The following is an 18,710-nucleotide window of genomic DNA, read 5'->3' on the forward strand; positions in this document are numbered from 1 at the left end:
TGAGGATGTGGTGATTAACAGAGTCAAAAGCTTTGGCCAGGTCAATGAATACGGCAGCACAGTAATGTTTCTTATCGATGGCGGTTACGATGTCGTTTAGGACCTTGAGCGTGGCTGAGGTGCACCCATGACCAGCTCTGAAACCAGATTGCATAGCGGAGAGGGTGCGGTGGGATTCAAAATAGTCGGTAATCTGTTTGTTGACTTGGCTTTCGAAGACCTTAGAAAGGCAGGGTAGGATGGATATAGGTCTGTAGCAACTTGGGTCAAGAGTGTCACCTCCTTTGAAGAGGGGGATGACAGCAGCTGCTTTCCAATCTATGGGAATCTCAGACGACACGAAAGAGAGGTTGAACAGGCTAGTAATAGGAGTTGCAATAATTTCGGCAGATAATTTTAGAAAGAAAGGGTCCAGATTGTCAAGCCCAGCTGATTTGTAGGGGTCCAGATTTTGCAGCTCTTTCAGAACATCAGCTGAATGGATTTGGGAGAAGGAGAAATGGGGGAGGCTTGGGCGAGTAGCTGTGGGGGGTGCAGTGCTGTTGAATGCAGTAGGGGTAGTTAGGTGGAAAGCATGGCCAGCCGTAGAAAAATGCTTATTGAAATTCTCAATTATAGTGGGCTTATCGGTGGTGACAGAGTTTCCTATCCTCAGTGCAGTGGGCAGTTGGGAGGAGGTGTTCTTATTCTCCATGGACTTTACAATGTCCCAGAACTTTTTAGAGTTGGAGTTGCACGAAGCAAATTTCTGTTTGAAAAAGCTAGCCTTGGCGTTTCTAACTGCCTGTGTGTATTGGTTTCTAACTTCCCTAAAAAGTTGCATATCGCGGGGGCAGTTCGATGCTAATGCAGAACGCCACAGGATATTTTTGTGTTGGTTAAGGGCAGTCAGGTCTGGGGAGAACCAAGGGCTATATCTGTTCCTGGTTCTAAATTTCTTGAAAGGGGCATGCTTATTTAAGATGGAGAGGAAGGCATTTAAAAAAAATAACCAGGCATCCTCTACTGACGGGATGAGGTCAATATCCTTCCAGGATACCAGGGCCAGGTCGATTAGAAAGGCTTGCTCGTTGAAATGTTTCAGGGAGCGTTTGACAGTGATGAGTGGAGGTCGTTTGACCGCTGACCCATTACGGGTGCAGGCAATGAGGCAGTGATCGCTGAGATCTTGGTTGAAAACAGCAGAGGTGTAATTAGAGGGCACATTGGTTAGGATGATATCTATGAGGGTGCCAGTGTTTGCGGCTTTGGGGTTGTACCTGGTGGGTTCATTAATAATTTGTGTGAGATTGAGGGCATCAAGCTTGGATTGTAGAATGGCTGGGGTGTTAAGCATGTCCCAGTTTAGGTCGCCTAGTAGCACGAGCTCTGAAGATAGATGGGGGGCAATCAGTTCACATATGGTGTCCAGAGCACAGCTAGGGGCCGAGGGGGGTCTATAGCAGGCGGCAACGGTGAGAGACTTGTTTTTGGAGAGGTGGATTTTTAAAAGTAGAAGTTCAAATTGTTTGGGTACAGACCTGGATAGCAGGACAGAACTCTGCAAGCTATCTCTGCAGTAGATTGCAACACCGCCCCCTTTGGTCGTTCTATCTTGTCTGAAAACGTTGTAGTTAGGGATGAAGATTTCACAGTTTTTAGTGGACTTCCTAAGCCAAGATTCAGACACAGCTAGGACATCCGGGTTGGCAGAGTGTGCTAAAGCAGTGAATAAAACAAACTTAGGGAGGAGGCTTCTAATGTTAACATGCATGAAACCAAGGCTATTACGGTTACAGAAGTCATCAAAAGAGAGCGCCTGGGGAGTAGGTGTGGAGCCAGGCACTGAAGGGCCTGGATTCACCTCTACATCCCCAGCGGAGCAGAGAAGGATAAGTATGAGGGTACGGCTAAAAGCTATAAGAATTGGTCGTCTGTGACGTCCAGAATAGAGAGAAAAAGGAGCAGGTATCTGGGGGCGATAAAATAGCTTCAAGGTATAATGTACAGACAAAGGTATGGTGGGATGTGAGTACAGAGGAGGTAAACCTAGGCATTTAGTGATTATGAGAGAGATATTGTCTCTAGAAATATCATTGAAACCAGAAGATGTCATAGCATGTGTGGGTGGAGGAACTGAGAGGTTGGATAAGGTATAATGAGCAGGGCTAGAGACTCTACAGTGAAATAAGCCAATAAACACTAACCAGAACAGCAATGGACAAGGCATATTGACATTAAGGAGAGGCATGCTTAGCCGAGTGATCAGAGGGTCCAGTGAGAATCAGACAGCTAGCCGGGCCATAGGTAGCAAGCTGGTGGAAGATGGGAGGGAGGTCTGTTTTTAGCCGCCTCGTGCGTTTCCGTCTGTGGGTTAGTGGGGTTCCGTGTGGAAGGGGGGACCTGTCCAAGTTGGCAAAATAGTTAGTTATAGTGGCCCAAGAAAAGTGTCCGACAGACCTATTCAGATCGCAGCCGAAAAGACAGCTAACGATTAGCTGGCCGCAGATGGGCGATCAGGTTACGTCGCGACGGAGGGGCCAGTTGGACAACTCCCTCGGGCAGATAACGTCGGTGATCCAGTCGTGAAGACCCAATGGGGCTCCGCATCGGCAGTAAAACGGGTCAGGATAGGTGAGTTGTAGCCCAGGAGACACTTCAGCTGGCTAGCTCAGGAGTAGCCCACGAGTGGCTGACGGAATTCTTCAGCTGGCTAGCTAGCTAGCTCCGTAATAGTGTGTGTTAATTCCGAGACCGACGTTGCCAATAGTCACTCAGGTAGCAGCTAGTTAGCTGCAAGATCCAGGTGTAAATGTCCAGAGCCTGCGGTAGAAATCGAGGAAAGGAGAGAGAATAGGTCCGATATGGTCTGGTCTGAGTCGCGCTGTACAAAAACTGGCGATAGCTTTTCGAGCTAATGGATAGCTGAGGACAGCTAACCGTAGCTAGCTGAACTTCAACGTTAGCCAGTGAAAATGGCTAACCTCTGGCTAGCTTCTGTCGTGGAATTCAGATGAGGTAAATAATACTTTCTTCTTTTTTTTTTAATTGATGAGGCGGGTTGCAGGAGAGTGCTTTGAGGTTGAGTATTTAGAATAAAAAAATGTAAAAAGATAAGTGAAGAAAAAATATGTAAATATATATATATATATACACGGGACACGACAGGACATCTGAACTGCTACGCCATCTTGGATTCCACTAAGGTTTAGGAGCACAAGGACAGACGCAGCGCTTAGGTCTGACTCCATTAATAGGTCATTTACCACCTTACAAGTGCGGTTCTGACATTTTTGGTGAGTTTAGTACACATCCAGAGGATAGGGAGCCGTTTGTTATGTTTAATATAGGAGGCCCAAGCACAGGAAGTAGCTCTTTCAGTAGTTTAGTTGAAATAGCGTCAAGTAGACAGCTGCAAGGTTTAGAGGCCATGACTATTTTTATGAATGTGTCGAGAAATACAGGATAAAAAAACTTGATACAAGGCAGTTCTGTGCGGACTCAGGACAACTGAGTTTTGGAGAAATACGCATATTCAAAGAGGAGTCTGTAATTTGTTTTCAAATGATCATGATCTTTTCGTCTAAGAAGTTCATGAATTCATCACTTGTGAATTGAAGGCTATCCTCACTTGGGGAATGCTGTTTTTTTAGATAGCTTTGTGACAGTATCAAAAATACATTTGGGATTGTTTTATTCTCTTCAGTCAAGTTGGAAAAGTAGGCTGATCAAGCAGCAGTGAGGGCTTTCGATGTTGCATAGTACTGTCTTTCCAAGCATTGGAAGGCTTCCAAGTTTTCGTTCCAATTTTCTGGAAGCTTGCTTCAGGGCTCGGGTATTTTCTGTATACCAGGGAGCTTGTTTCTTATGACAATTTTTTTGGTTTTTAGCAGTGCGACTGCATCTAGGGTATTACGCAAAGTTAAGTTTAGATCCTTGGTTAGGTGGTTAACTGATTTTTGTACTCTAGTGTCCTTAGGGAGGTGGAAGGGAGTCTGGAAGGGCATCTAGGAACCTTTGAGTTGTCAGAGAACTTATAGCGCAGCTTTTGATAATCCTTTGTTGGGGTATAAGCAAATTATTTGTTGCGATTGCAAACATAATAAGATGGTAGCCTGATAGTCCAGGATTATGAGGAAAAGATTCAGATCCACAATATCGATTCCACTGAACAAAACTAGATCCAGGGTATGATTGTGACAATGCATAGGTCCCGAGACGTTGGACCAAACCCACTCAGTCGATGATGGGTCTGTGGACTTCTCCGTGTGAATATTAAACTAACCAAATATTATAATATTATCACTATGACAACAAGGTCTGATAGGAATTCAGGGAACTCAGGGAACTCAGTGAGGAATGCTGTATAAGGCCCAGGAGGCCTGTAGACAGTAGCTATAACAAGTGATTGAATAGGCTGCATAGATTTCATGGCTAGAACCTCAAAAGATGAAAACGCAGTCATTAATTTTTTTATTTATTTATGCCGTAAATCACATCAAGTTTATGATCAGTGATCAGTTCATTGACTGTGACTGCCTTGGAAAAGAGGGATCTAACATTAAGTAGTCCTATTTGAGATGTGCAGTGTTATCACAATCTCTAAAAAAGATTATAGGAATGGAGGAGGTTTTTATTCCAGTGACATTGTTATTGCGAACACCGCCATGTTTAGTTTTGCCCGATCAAGATCGAGGCACAGACACGGTCTCAATGGGGAAACTGAGCTGACTACTGTGACTGTGGTAGGGGCGAACTCCACTAAGATGGCAGGCTGGCTAACAGCTGCCTAGCCTGCATCCTATCTCATTGTGGAGCTAGAGGCGTTAGAGCCCTGTCTATGTTGATAGATAAGATGAGAGCACCCCTCCAGCTAGGATAGAGTCTGTCGCTCCTCAGCAGGCCAGGCTTGGTCCTGTTTGTGGGTAAGTCCCAGAAAGAGGGCCAATTATCTACAAATTCAATATTTTGGGAGGGGCAGAACACAGTTGTGCGAGTCTGCTGTAGAGCTCATCACTCCCCCTTACTGGGAGGGGGCCAGAGACTATTACTTGATGCCAAACCATCTTTCTGGCTAAGTTGCACACTGAAGCTATGTTGCACTTGGTGACCTTCATCCTAACATTGTTGGTGCCTACGTGGATAACAATATCCCTATACTCTCAACACTCGCCAGTTTTAGCCTCAGCCAGCACCTTTACGTCGGTGGCCCTGCCCCCTGGTAAACAGTGTATGATCGCTGGATGATTCTTTTTAAGTCTAATATTGCAGGTAATTGAGTTGCCAATGACTAGGGTTTATAATTTGTCAGAGTTAATGGTGGGAGGCTTAGACGGCTCAGACCCCGTAACGGGTGGAGGAGAGACCCAAGAATGTTCGGGCTCGGGCTCTGACTCCGACAAGTCGCTTAGTGGGGAAAACCGGTTGAGTTTCTATCAGCTGAATGAGCGACAGGTTGAGCATGCCAACAGCATTTCTTTCCAGAAGCGTTGGGACTGTAGGGACTGTGCGGGGGGATTAATACTACTACCTGTAGTTACTGGTGGCACAGACACCGTTTCATCCTTTCCTATTCTTACATTGTCCTTGTCTAACGACTGTGTCACAATAAGGCGATGTTCTCCTGCATATCACGATTACAACGAGTGCAATTTGAAGGCATAATGTTACTTAGCTTTTTGGGCTGGAGGAGGTCCTGCAGGTCCATGTCCGGGGTGAAAAAGTTGAATGACAAAACTAAGACGTTTGCAAACTTGTTAAAAACAGAATTTGTTTAAACGGTTATTAAAAGAGAAAAGTTTGGCAGGTAGCCAAGTAGGAACAAACAGCACAGCAGCACAGAAACAATGCGAAAGTGTATATTTAGACTGTCATTCATTCTCTCTAAATAACTGTTTACCCAGCAGTCATTTCCCCCGATGTGATGTTAATGACTTTCAACTTCCTAATGACTGTTTAATTAGCGACATTGATTCATTTAATAGAGGAATTTTTGCACTGCATGTCCTTAAAGCACAGACGCTCTCTGACTGACACAAACACATCCACTACAACAAACACAGACACACTTGCACGCATCAGGGCACATACGTATGCACGCGCAATCACATTCCCCTTTTCATCCTTTTATGGGCCTTTGCAAGAAGAGCAACTACAAGACCGTAAGGAAACGTTATTTCTTAGAGAACCAAATATCTGCGTTCAGGCCTTGTCAGAACTAATTAGAGTGTAAATAGTGGTTGCTGCCAGCTTGACAAAGAGCGCTTATTGCTCATTTAGCGTTTTGTGTCTCTTCTGAGACAGTCAACATTCCAGAATGTGTCATCAGGCCAACAACAGACAGACTAGTAAGGGAAAACATGACATCATGAAGCCGGCTAGATTGAATCAACTCTGAGTTAACCCTCTGCTTAAACCTTTCAGAACAACTACGGTAGCGGTTAGCTTTTCCCATAGTAAAATGTTTTCACAAGTACTGTAGTTGACTTGCTACCATGAGTCATGCGAGTTTGGTCTGTTTAGTGATGTTTGCTGATGATGGAACTTTTTCTTCATCAGGCGGATTGTTTTACTTACAGTTATAGTATGAAGAATAATTACCGTCATTGACAAATGTACACTAGGTGATGGGCACAACTTGTAAGAGCCAGCATTAAAAGGGAAGTTCAGTATTTTACAACAAAATGTTACATGGATCCTAATGCTGAAAGTAGTCTTTGGGCCTGGAGAAACTGTAACCCATGTTTCAGTTCTCTTGAAAACAGCCACTACAAACTTCAGGTGACTTAACCCTTAGAAACCCAGACCCAGTTTTCCATGCATAAAACAATCTGGAGTGATAGTACTGCTCAAGGAGACCACAAATAATATTTAATAAAAATGTTTTTATAACGATGAAAAATTAATATAATAAAAAATGTTTGAATGCAAAAAGATCTATGCAAATGTCAGGTTTGCTTCGCTTAATACCCTTCTACGTAACAAACCTAACAAAAGTGACTTTACTTCGCCAAAAATGAATATTATTTTTAGAAAATGTACTCAGGTGTCTCTAAACATCTTATGAGCATTTTGCATGCATTATATATATATATTTTTAATTTTAGATTTTCAGCGGCAATCTCCGATAGTGTAATTACAAAGATCGGCCACCAGATAGTCCCAAAAGTGTTTTTTGGGATCTCTTCTTGAAGATAGTGTTTTTTTCCTGTATTGATTGTGTACAGACACTTTACCAGGTGTTTTGAGAAAATTTTACATATATGTCACATTGGAATTTAATTATGCCACCGCTAACAATCAATGGAAGTGATAGGGGCAATTGTGCAAAGTTTAACATTTTTTATGTCAAAATCAACTCAATGTTTGGTTTGTCGTTACTTAATTTAGACATTTTTATGTTTTCCAAACTACTTTCCATCGAGACACATAGAGTCGATTGACTTCGGGGTGACAGCACACGCACGTACGTACGGACACACACACACACACACACACACACACACACACACACACACACACACACACACACACACACACACACACACACACACACACACACACACACACACACAAGCCACCTCAGGACCATAGCGATGACCTTGTTATAGCTCCCTCTCACTTTGAGGGCTGGCAAAAGTAACAGCTCTTCATTGCACAGGTGTGTGTGTGTGCGTGCACGTGTGTGTGTGTGTGTGTGTGTGTGTGTGTGTGTGTGTGTGTGTGTGTGTGTGTGTGTGTGTGTGTGTGTGTGTGTGTGTGTGTGTGTGTATGCGTGTCTGAGAGAGAGAGAGAGGACATCGATTCCATTTCAAATAGGTCATCGAGTCCCCACTCAGACATTTGCAAACCAACACACTATCACAGACACACTATCACATGAAATAGACACAAATTACTTATTAAACATTTTGACAGTCACCACACGATTTTCTTCATAACGCATTTGTGTCCAATACACAATTTTCTTGTTTTGGCTAACTTTAGCTAGGTTTGCTTGGTGGCTAACATTAGCTAGGCTAGGGGTTAGGGTTAGGGTTAGGGTTAGGGGTAGGATTAGGTAACACGCTAGCAAAGTTGTTAAAGGGTTATTAAGATATAGGTAGCTAATATTCTAGCTAATCAGCTAAAATGTTAAAGTTATCCATCATGTGATTTGAACACACTATGTTTGGGTAGCTTGACCTTTGCGCTATACGCCTTCCCATCCGCCCCTACCACCCTCCCTCCTATCCTTCATGACTAAAGTAACCTACTGCCTTTATCTGTAATTGAAATGCACTCTATACAAAATCGTGTTGTGGACATGAATTTTGCAATAGTAATTCCTGTCTTTTTCACAATAATTTGAGATATACAAACATAGCAACACAAAAAAAATGTTATGCAAATTCTAGTTGTCATTCCGTATCTACATTATAAACTAAATGTATTCATTTCCCTTATGGTATGAAATTATTTCATTATGGTTCCAGGCAACTCATGCCTTTGAATAATCAGAGTTAGACTTAATATCAATGAAGTGGAAATTGAGCAGCGGGTTGGGAGAGTGTAAATCAGTCCCGGATTAGGAGGAACAACAACAAAAAATACAGTGGAACTGGCTTCGAGGTCCAGAGTTGAGTTTGAGGGCCCTAGTCGGTCCATCTGTTACACCAGAAGGGGTTAAGAACTCTCCATGGTACTGGACTGGATGGCTTGGAGTTGACCATTACAAAAGGTGTTGAATTATACTAATGGGCCCCATTCCAACACTTTCAAGATGCACCCTTCTTGCTGCCCCTTCCTCGAGGCAATCACTGATCTGGCATGGTGCCCATTCTATGACTTTTCCATCATCCAACATGGTCAGTTTATTGATGACTTCCATCAAGAAAGCGATAATTGAAGTGAGGAAAGAAGGTTTTGGAATGTATTTGTACGAGGCCATGGACTCTATTTCGCTTTGTTGTCTCTCCCATCACCCTGCACCACCTGAGCCAAAGTCTCACTCTGGGGAGAGGAAGGTAACACAATGATATCTGGCTTTCATCGAAAAAATAACATGTTACACTGACATTGTACAGCTCTAGAAAGATTTATTACACTGAAAGTATAAAGGTGAAATCTCTCAAAGCTTCTTTTGCTACATTGTAATTATGTGCCATGATTGGAGAAAACATTACCGTAGCCAGTACTTCTTTATCCTGATTGGTGTGCTTCACTCTGATTCTGGTGTGTTTCGTGGGTGTTGTTTGTCCTGCAATTGTCCTATAATTACAAATCAATGGCCTTATGACTCACCCTCATCATCCACCATATCAGTAATTTAACTCAATTATATACGTCTTGTTTTGATTAATCCCCCTTCAAACATTTGTCTTGTCTGTCCTCGTAAAGGGCCAGGCCCGTTCCCTCATTCATCTATCTGCCTAACGTGTGTGTATGTGTGCATGTGTGTATGTGTGCATGTGTGTATGTGTGCGCGCCTGTGCACCTGTGTGTGTGTCTTAGGCCTCTGTTGTCTATCTCATAATGAAGTGCAGATGGACAGGGAGGGAGAGAGAGGGGAGACAGGGAACAGAAAGGGGAGAGAAGGGAGAGAGAGGGGAGAGAGAGGGGAGAGAAATGGGAGAGAGAGGGGAGAGACAGGGGAGAGAGAGGGGAGAGAGTGGGGAGTGAGAGGAGACAGAGATAAGAGTGGGGGGAGAGAAAGGGGAGAGAGAGGGGAGAGAAAGGGGTGAGAGAGGGGAGAGAGAGGTAAGAAAGAGGGGAGAGAGAGGGGTGAGAAAGGGGAGAGAGAGGGGAGAGAGGGGGGAGAGAGAGGAGAGAGAAAGGAGACGGGAGAGAGAGAGAGGAGACAGAGAAAAGAGTGAGGGGAGAGAAAGGGGAGAGACAGGGCACCTGTGCGCCTGTGTGTGTGTCTTAGGCCCCTGATGTCTATCTTATAATGAAGCGCAGATGGACAGGGAGGGAGAGAGAGGGGAGACAGGGAACAGAAAGGGGAGAGAAAGGGGAGAGAGAGAGGGGAGAGAGTGGGGAGAGAGAGGAGACAGAGATAAGAGTGGGGGGAGAGAAAGGTGAGAGAGAGGGGAGAGAAAGGGGAGAGAGAGGGGAGAGAAAGGTGAGAGAGAGGGGAGAGAAAGGGATGTGAGAGGGGAGAGAGAGGGGAGAGAAAGGGGAGAGAGGGGGGGGAGAGGGGAGAGAAAGGGGAGAGAGAGGGGAGAGAAAGGGGAGAGAAGGGGGGGAGAGGGGAGAGAGAGAGAGGAGACAGAGATAAGAGTGAGGGGAGAGAAAGGGGAGAGACAGGGGAGAGAGAGAGGAGAGCTCTGTGGAGCAAACAAAGGGATTAGTGACCTCTGGGTCATTTCTCTACGTTCAGTCACCAGCAGCCCACTGACCAGGATCCACCAGCCACCCACAGACCAGGATCCACCAGCCACCCACAGACCAGGATCCACCAGCCACCCACAGACCAGGATCCACCAGCCACCCACAGACCAGGATCCACCAGCCACCCACAGACCAGGATCCACCAGCCACCCACAGACCAGGCCGCTGCCTCTCTGTCCAAATCAAATCAAATCAAATGTATTGGTCACATAGACATGGTTAGCAGGTGTTAATGCGAGTGTAGTGAAATGCTTGTGCTTCTAGTTCCGACCATGCATTAATATCTAACAAGTAATCTAACCTACCAATTCCACAACAACTACCTTGTACACACAAGTGTAAAGGAATTAATACGAATATGTACATATAAATATATAAATGAGTGATGGCCGAACGGCATAGGCAAGATGCAGTAGATGGTATAGAGTACAGTATATACATATGAGATGAGTAATGTAGGGTATGAAAACATTATTTAAAGTGGCTAGTGATACATCTAATTACATCAAGATGGCAAGATGCAGTACATGGTATGGCGTACAGTATATACATATGAGATGAGTAATGTAGGTTATGTAAACAGTATATAATATAAAGTGGCTAGTGATAAATTGATTACATCAATGTTCCCATTATTAAAGTGGCTAGAGTTGAGTCAGTATGTTGGCAGCAGCCACTAAATGTTAGTGATGGCTGTTTAACAGTCTGATGGCCTTGAGATAGAAGCTGTTTTTCAGTCTCTTGGTCCCAGCTTTGATGCACCTGTACTGACCTCGCCTTCTGGATGATAGCGGGGTGAACAGGCAGTGGCTCGGGTGGTTGTTGTCCTTGATGATTTTTTTGGCCTTCCTGTGACATCGGGTGGTGTAGGTGTCCTGGAGGGCAGGTAGTTTGTACCCGGTGATGCGTTGTGCAGACCTCACTACCCTCTGGAGAGCCTTGCGGTTGTGGGCGGAGCAGCTGCCGTACCATGCGGTGATACAGCCAGACAGGATGCTCTCGATTGTGCGTCTGTCAAAGTTTGTGAGTGTTTTTGGTGACAAGCCGAATTTCTTCAGCCTCCTGAGGTTGAAGAGGCACTGCTGCGCCTTCTTCACCACGCTGTCTGTGTGGGTGGACCATTTCAGGGTCCACCACAAATACAGAGAAAAAACGAACATTTACACAAAGAAGACAAAATGGGGGAATACCTTCAACTATGAGGACATTTTGTCCATCTGTAAAGTAGCTATTTCATGTTTGTCTTCAAAGGTGCAGTTCAACACCTTTGAACCACCCACGGAATGTTGGCTAACTGTATCTGTGCTCTACTTCATAAGGAAACTGAGAGAACTTTAAAGATATATTAAGATATATTACATGTCTCTTTAGTCTTGTGCTTTCACAGCACTCGCTTGACAAGTACAGTATATTTGGATCAGGGCTTGTTCTTTCTTCTTTTCTATAAAACACATGTATTTTCAATGTATTTTCAGCATCTTTTCAATGTCTTTTGCTCATAGGGTTGTTTTCCTTGTAGAATGAAGAGAAATCACACTGTCCATGCATTTTGTGAAGTTGTTTGCCTAACACGAAGCTGAAGTTTAGGCAGGTTGGCATTTATTGTCATGAATCTTGCCATGGAGGCAGCTCTGCAGAGTGGTCTCTAGCTGGCATAGCCACAAAGTCATAAACTCTGATTTTAAACCTAACCCTAATCTTAACAACACTACTAACCCTAATCTTAACAACACTACTAACCCTAATCTTAACAACACTACTAACACTACCAGCCCTAATGCCTAACCCTAATCTTAACAACACTATTAACCCTAATGCCTAACCCTAATCTTAACAACACTACTAACCCTAATGTCTAACCCTAATCTTAACAACACTACTAACCCTAATGTCTAACCCTAATCTTAACAACACTACTAACCCTAACCTTAACAACACTACTAACCCTAATGCCTAACACTAATCTTAACAACACTACTAACCCTAATGCCTAACCCTAACCTTAACAACACTACTAACCCTAATCTTAACAGCACTACTAACCCTAATGTCTAACCCTAATCTTAACAACACTACTAACCCTACCAGCCCTAATGCCTAACCCTAATCTTAACAACACTACTAACCCTAATGCCTAACCCTAACCTTAACAACACTACTAACCCTAATCTTAACAACACTACTAACCCTAATCTTAACAGCACTACTAACCCTAATGCCTAACCCTAACCTTAACAACACTACTAACCCTAATCTTAACAACACTACTAACACTAATGCCTAACCCTAATCTTAACAACACTACTAACCCTAACCTTAACAACACTACTAACCCTAATGCCTAACACTAATCTTAACAACACTACTAACCCTAACCTTAACAACACTACTAACCCTAATGCCTAACCCTAATCTTAACAACACTACTAACCCTAATGCCTAACCCTAATCTTAACAACACTACTAACACTAATCTTAACAACACTACTAACCCTAACCTTAACAACACTACTAACCCTAATGCCTAACCCTAACCTTAACAACACTACTAACCCTAATGCCTAACCCTAACCTTAACAACACTACTAACCCTAATCTTAACAGCACTACTAACCCTAATGCCTAACCCTAACCTTAACAACACTACTAACCCTAATGCCTAACACTAATCTTAACAACACTACTAACCCTAACCTTAACAGCACTACTAACCCTAATGCCTAACCCTAATCTTAACAACACTACTAACCCTAATGCCTAACCCTAACCTTAACAACACTACTAACCCTAATGCCTAACACTAATCTTAACAACACTACTAACCCTAACCTTAACAACACTACTAACCCTAATCTTAACAGCACTACTAACCCTAATGCCTAACCCTAATCTTAACAACACTACTAACCCTAACCTTAACAACACTACTAACCCTAATCTTAACAGCACTACTAACCCTAATGCCTAACCCTAACCTTAACAACACTACTAACCCTAATGCCTAACCCTAACCTTAACAACACTACTAACCCTAATGCCTAACCCTAATCTTAACAACACTACTAACCCTAATGCCTAACCTTAAGTGAAGACCAATAAGCACATTTTTGTTTTCATACATTAGTACAATAGAGCCAATTTTGACTTTGCAGCTGGCCCATCTAGCAGAAATCAACCAGTTCTGCCTCCAGGACAAGACTCATGACAATTAACGTCAACCTGAGAAGTTTACCGGTTAGGGAGGTCCGAAGGAGGGTCAGGAAATAGACAGTGATTGATAGACCTGAAATGTTTAATTAGACCCAATGGTAATGAACAAAAGGTAGGCCAAGGTGTCAGACTAACGAATTGTCAAGTTAGAACAAACAGAAAGCCCAAATAAAGTCACAGACTCCAGAATTCTCTCCAGTTTTATATTTGCATGATTGAACTTGTCATGTCCATGGAAATAGAATCCTCATTGACTTGAATGGGGAGCCCCGTTACTATAGATTCTAATGTCGTGTCAATTTGCAGGCAGCCCATGTTGTCAGCGCCCTCTGTGACACGCCCCGTGAGGGAAGGGTACCCCCTGCAGAAATGGAAGGCCTTTGACCTGTGAGGGGCATGACGGTACTCGCATAGCGAGAGGTGAAGGATGGAGCCAAGGACGAGGTAACAGCTCAACACGTGTCCACTATTAAAGTGTTTAGAAGGCTACCACACCCACCACTCCAACTCCACATGTCCTCTGCTACAATGTCCCACACCACCCATCACACTGCCCACTGGGCACACAGGTTGAATCAATGTTGTTTCCACCATTAAACCAAGGTGGAATAGATGTTGAATTGACGTCTGTGCCCATTGGGTGACCTCACACCCAGGTCCACCATTGAAACACGTGTCCAGGTTTTCCAAGGTTTTAAAAAGCATATCATATCAACACAATAGTATTTGTCATACGTCAGCTCGACATTGCTCGAGTGGACTAGTCTACTGACGTACGACAGTCATTTGGACCAAGCATCAGTGGAGTTCACAGAGACCAGTAACCATTACAATGTGCTGCTCTTTGTTGTACAGGAGAGGACCTGTGATTCTAATGCTGTTCAGTACGGTCCACTATCAGTTTGTCACAGAACACACCGGCTCAATCTGGCTGGACAACTAAGTGGCTAGAGTAGTACAGTCATTAGGTATTGAGTGCAACATACAGATTGTGTTTACGTTGTCTGTGAGGAAAGTTAAAAGGTCAAGATGATGTGTTTGTGGTGGTGGTGCTGAGAAGTGTGTGTGTGTGGGTGGGGGGTGGGGGGTCTGGGGGTTCTGTGTGTGTGTGAGGGAGGGCGGGGTCTGGGGGAGGGGGTTCTGTGTGTGTGTGTGTGTGTGTGTGTGTGTGTGTGTGTGTGTGTGTGTGTGTGTGTGTGTGTGTGTGACGGGTCTGGGGGAGGGGGTTCTGTGTGTGTGTGTGTGTGTGTGTGTGTGTGTGTGTGTGTGTGTGTGTGTGTGTGTGTGTGACGGGTCTGGGGGGGGTTCTGTGTGTGTGTGTGTGTGTGTGTGTGTGTGTGTGTGTGTGTGTGTGTGTGTGTGTGTGTGTGACGGGTCTGGGGGGGGTTCTGTGTGTGTGTGTGTGTGTGTGTGTGTGTGTGTGTGTGTGTGTGTGTGTGTGTGTGTGTGTGTGTGTGTGTGTGTGTGTGTGTGTGTGTGTGACGGGTCTGGGGGGGTTCTGTGTGTGTGTTAGAGGTGGTTGTTCTCATCCAAACAAAAACAAAACAAATATTTCTTAACGATGCAAAGTTAACCAACTGGGTTCAGACGTCAGTTCAACGTCTAGTTTTCATTTACATTTGTTTGCGCCTTCAACTAACGTGAATTCAACGTGAAATCAGCAAAACATTTCCCCGTGTCATTGGATTTAGATTAAAAGTTGGGTGAAAAAAGACAAAATGTGCTTACAGTGATGACTTTTTATAAATCCAATCAGTTTTCCATGTTGATTCAATGTCATCACATAGACTTTTGGGGTTGAAATCACATGGAAAAACGTTGATTGAACCATTTTTGTCCCGTGGGGAGTGAAGTGACCAAACACGAACACATACAAACAGGAAAGCACAACCACTTTGATTGAATGGCCTTAATTAAAACCTTAGGACTGTGAGACATACAGAAATCTTTATTTGTGGCTCTGTTGACTGTAATACTCCCTAAGGAAAAACTCCAGAACTGTAAGATCACCTTCCTAATGTTGAGTTGCACCCCCTTTTGCCCTCAGAACAGCCTCAGTTCGTCAGGGCATGGACTCTACAAGGTGTCTAAAGCGTTCAACAGCGATGCTGGCCCATATTGACTCCAATGCTTCCCACGGTTGTGTCAAGTTGGCTGGATGTCCTTTGGGTGGTGGACCATTGTTGATAGACATGGGAAACTGTTGAGGTGAAAAATCCAGCAGCGGTACAGTTCTTCTACACTCAAACTGGTGCGCCTGGCACCTACTACCATACGCCATTTAAATGTACTTAAATATTAGTTTTTTCCATTCACTCTCTGAATGGCACACCTACACAATCCATGTCTCAAGGCTTAAAAATCTTTCTTTCTCCTCCCCTTCATCTACATTGATTGTAGTGGATTTAACAGGTGACATCATTAAGGGATCATAGCTTTCCCCTGGATTCACCTGGTCAGTCTATGTCATGGAAACACTCAGTGTATATCCCAATGAGAGGATCTGTTTGCGTCTAACGTACTTAAAGGGAAATTAGCACCACCCCCCAACATCAATATATGTGAAAACAGCCCATTTCTATGTTTGTAGTAAAAAAAATAAGAGGAAGACAAGTGTTTCCAATGACATCTTCAACCAATTAGTGGACAATTAGGAGGCAATTAGTAGGCAATGCCTCGTCATAATTGGTTAAAATCACATGTAGCACACCGATGATGTCATTGGAAACACTTATCTTCCTCTTTCTTTTTACTACAAAACATAGAAATGCACCATTTTCACATATGTTGATGTTGGGGTAATGCTGGAGATGATGAAAATGAAGTTGACATTTGGGTTGGATTTTTGTTCTTTGGCTAGAATGATGAACCAACGCTACATCTACGTCAGTAGCTGCACAGATAAGGATGAGCGATTAATGGACTGGATCACGGACTTGGACCAGGGTTTAGAGACAATGAGAGGAAGAGAGATGAAATGATTATGGCTTTGTCATCTCCAGAATAGACTCAATTAATATAATTATAAAAAGGTCAATTTTACCAAGATTATTTTATCTGGAAGTAGGAAAGCACAGAGGCTCGTAGGGGTCACAGGGTCACGTTCCCCCTCAGAGGTGTCCTTTTAAAAAAATATATATATGTATTTATTTAAAAAAATATGTTTGTTGTTGTTGTTTCTCTGTAATACTGCTAGTCACCTAGCAATATAATGAAGTTAGCTTTAGCTAGCCCAGATAGGTTCCCAATCTCATGACTAGCAACCAAGAATCCATTTCAGGCTATCAGTAGCTAGATTATTTAACTATTTTAGTTGACATGCCTGCTGGTAAGGTTGGTAGTCTTCAGAAAAGCAAGCAATAACTAAATGTACTGAATAACACACATTCCTTTCCATCTTTTACCCAGAGATGCAGAGAAGCTTATTTCATTGCTTTAAAAAAGGACTCACCAGTCAGGAGGATAGAGACAGCTCAAGATGTATGCTTAGAATATACATATATTTTTTTATATAGAATTGAGCATAATGATTATAGCTCTATAATGCAGGAAAAAGCTGTTTCAGGTGTTTGAAAATTGCTAAATGTGTTGGGTAGCTGAAGTAGGAGACCGCAGGTTATACGTTGGCATTGACAAACTAATGTAAGTCTGCCTGTCCATCATATGTAATAAGCTTCCTTCCTTCCTTCCTTCCTTCCTTCCTTCCTTCCTTCCTTCCTTCCTTCCTTCCTTCCTTCCTTCCTTCCTTCCTTCTCTCCATCTCTCCATCTCTCCAACCCCTCTTTCTCTCACTAGCTCTGTGTTTCTAAGTCTCCAACCCCTCCCTCTCTCGTTCCACTCTCTCCATCCCCCTCCTCTCTGTGATGAAAGTGAAAGGGGGATGCAGGGGGCAGCACCAAAGGGAGGGGTGTGCCCCTCTATAAGAGATCTGAGCAACAGCCTGTCTGTATAGATGAAATACACTGAGAAAGAAGACAGGACACTAACTAGAGCTGCTGCACTGTAGACCAAAATCACTTAAAGGACCTGCGCCCAAACCCCTCTATAGTACTCAGGTAAGACTGACCTTAGACCTTCAGGCTTGGCTTAAGGTGGGGATGGGAGAGAACTCACCTGGCTTGATTTTGTTGCTGGGACATTTCCCTGGCTGACACTGAAGGAGTTTAGGTTCAGTGTTAAACCTGAGAAGTTGCCTAAGAGCTCAGTGCAGTTTGGTTTATCTTCTGGTGGCTGGTTTATTTATAGGGTGGCATGTGTTTTTATGGTTAGTTAGTTATCAGTTTGAGCAATGTAGAATTTCTCTCTGGGTTCTTGCTGAAGTATGGAGGAGTCTTCCCACTGTCATTTACAGGTAAAGCATGTAGAATGCCACTGAAACAAATGAGTTAAAAAGAAAAATAAAAACCACACAGTAAGTGAGCAACAATTTGGGAGATAAGACTGATTTATTTGATGCAATATCAAGACATAAGGAGAGGACAATAAATTGCTAAGGAGAAGAAAATACTATTACTTTGGATTTTATTCATCAAGTTAGAATGTGAAATTACATGGCAATATTTTAACTTGATAACGATTTAATTGTGTTGTATGGTATATTCTTCGCGGAGATTCGCGATGTGTACAAGAGTAACTGCTGGTACACAGTCACTGCTTAAACTGAGCACTTTTTCTCTTTTATTTGCTCTATTTTTCTTTCTGTGTTCTCTCTCTCTTTGTGTTCTCTCTCTTTCTGTGTTCTCTCTCTTTCTGTGTTCTCTCTCTTTCTGTGTTCTCTCTCTTTCTGTGTTCTCTCTCTTTCTGTGTTCTCTCTCTTTCTGTTCTCTCTCTCTGTGTTCTCTCACTCTGTGTTCTCTCTCTCTCTTTCTGTTCTCTCTCTCTTTCTGTTCTCTCTCTCTTTCTGTGTGATCTCTCTCATTCTGTGTTCTCTCTCTCTTTCTCTGTTCTCTCTTTTTCTATTCTCTCTCTCTGTGTTCTCTCTCTCTTTCTGTGCTCTCTCTTTCTTTCTCTGCTCTCTTTCTGTGCTCTCTCTCTTTTTCTGTGCTCTCTTTCTCTTTGTGTTCTCTCTTTCTGTGCGCTCTTTCTCTTTCTGTGCTCTCTCTCTGTGTTCTCTCTCTCTCTCTGTGCTCTCTCTTTCTGTGCTCTCTCTC

General features: G+C 43.4%; 1 protein-coding gene across 1 annotated transcript in view; it reads left to right on the top strand.

Moving 5' to 3' along the window:
- The first annotated feature begins 17,498 nt into the window (after positions 1-17,498).
- The window catches only part of LOC115172816 (proenkephalin-A), a 39,350-nt gene continuing 38,138 nt past the window's right edge, over positions 17,499-18,710 (top strand). Inside the window, exon 1 of the mRNA XM_029730598.1 lies at positions 17,499-17,615. The gene's annotated coding sequence lies outside the window, so the exon portion shown is untranslated. The remainder of the gene's footprint in view (positions 17,616-18,710) is intronic.

The sequence above is a fragment of the Salmo trutta genome, chromosome 33, assembly GCF_901001165.1.
Source record: "Salmo trutta chromosome 33, fSalTru1.1, whole genome shotgun sequence".
Classification (NCBI taxonomy): Eukaryota; Metazoa; Chordata; class Actinopteri; order Salmoniformes; family Salmonidae; genus Salmo; species Salmo trutta.